General features: G+C 40.2%; 1 pseudogene; it reads left to right on the plus strand.

Moving 5' to 3' along the window:
• Positions 1 to 271: 271 nt before the first annotated feature.
• Positions 272 to 1,348, plus strand: LOC119310372 (annotated as a pseudogene).
• Positions 1,349 to 1,628: the final 280 nt, after the last annotated feature.

Consider the following 1,628-nt stretch of genomic DNA (forward strand, 5'->3'; position numbering starts at 1 on the left):
ATACTTGGGAAGGATGCAAGCACACGAGAACAAAGAAAGGGAAGGTGGCTCATGCCGCAATAATGAGTAGGGCATTTTGGAAAAATGTGTCTCTTTGCATTAAGGTATTGTTTACTAAACTTCAAATTGTGCTTGTGTATGTTGGAATGCATGTGTATATGTTAAATACTAATGTTGTGCACTTGTGCTTGGGTATGTTTGAAACTTGGAATGGAAGGTTTTTGAGCCATTGGTGAAGATACTTCGGTTGGCTGATGGCGATGGACAGTCCATGGCCTCTATGTATGGAGAAATAATAGAGGCAAAGAAGGCAATATTGGTTGCGGTTGATAATTCGGACAAGGACTATAAGGCGATCACAACGGCCATGGAGAGCAAGATGAATGGGAGGCTAGATACCCCATTGCACATGGCTGCATATGCCTTGAATCCATATTATAGTTATGCTACCACAAGCATCTTTACCGATGTGGAAGTCATGTCCGGCTTGATGGAAGTTATTGAGCAATTTTATCTCGATGATGATGAGAAGCAAAACAAAGTGCTTAACATTGACTTGCCCAAATTTAAAAAGAAGGAAGGCATGTTTGGGAAGGTGGCTGCCACCAAAGCAATTAGCAATGCAAATTTCAATGCCGGTAAGCTTGTTCCCAAGATAATATTGTCATATTGCAATTCCGAATTTTTTGGGCTGATGCATAATACTTTGTATTTTTCCTTTAAATGTAGGGGAATGGTGGGCAACTTATGGACTACAAACTCCTACATTGATGCACATTGCTTTGAGGATACTCAACTTGACCACAAGTTCATCCGGATGTGAAAGAAATTGGAGCATTTTTGAACAACTAAGTCTCAACTTGCAAATACTCAAATCTGACCCGTATATTATTTTTGACAGAATGTAAATCACTAAGCTTCATTTCGCAATTTTTAGGTGGATGCAAAGAGGAGAAATAAACTAGACGTGCATCGTAGGGACGATCTAGTTTATATTCAATTCAATAGAAGAATGATAGACAAGAGGAAGAAGTACTCCTCATCTTGTGATGTTCTTCTTGGTGAAGATGCTTCCATGGCACAAGATTGGATATGTGAAGGTGCTTACATTGATGCTGCGAAGGAGGTTGATGTGGAGGAGGTTGATGCAATGGGAGCTTCCGAGTTTGTTGAGCTACGTAGAAGTGCAAGAGTGAGAGAACTTCATGAAGTGGAAGAATTTGTTTCCGATGGGGAAGAATCTGATCACGGGCTTGTCAATGAGGATGACATAGACTTCGAGTCCGATGATGATGGGGTGATATAAGGTGCCAATGAAGATGAGGAGGGGGACCCGATGGAGCCTTAATGGGGCTTCAAGCCTTCAATGCTTTGCACTATGTGTGCTTTTTTATGTTTGCTAGCTATTTATTTCAGTTGTGACTTGTGAGAGAACTATGAACCACTATGCGTGTTGTTTGCTAGTTTCCTATTTTGTCATGCAATGATGCAGCTATGCAAAGCTATGGTTATTTATGACCTTACTATGTAATATGTATTGCTGGACTATGTTTATTTCTCATTGTTTGTCATGTGTGTGCACCTACATTTTGCAATTTATTTGATTTTTGAAGGCTTGGAGCACAACT

Source organism: Triticum dicoccoides, chromosome 5B, assembly GCF_002162155.2.
Source record: "Triticum dicoccoides isolate Atlit2015 ecotype Zavitan chromosome 5B, WEW_v2.0, whole genome shotgun sequence".
NCBI lineage: Eukaryota > Viridiplantae > Streptophyta > Magnoliopsida > Poales > Poaceae > Triticum > Triticum dicoccoides.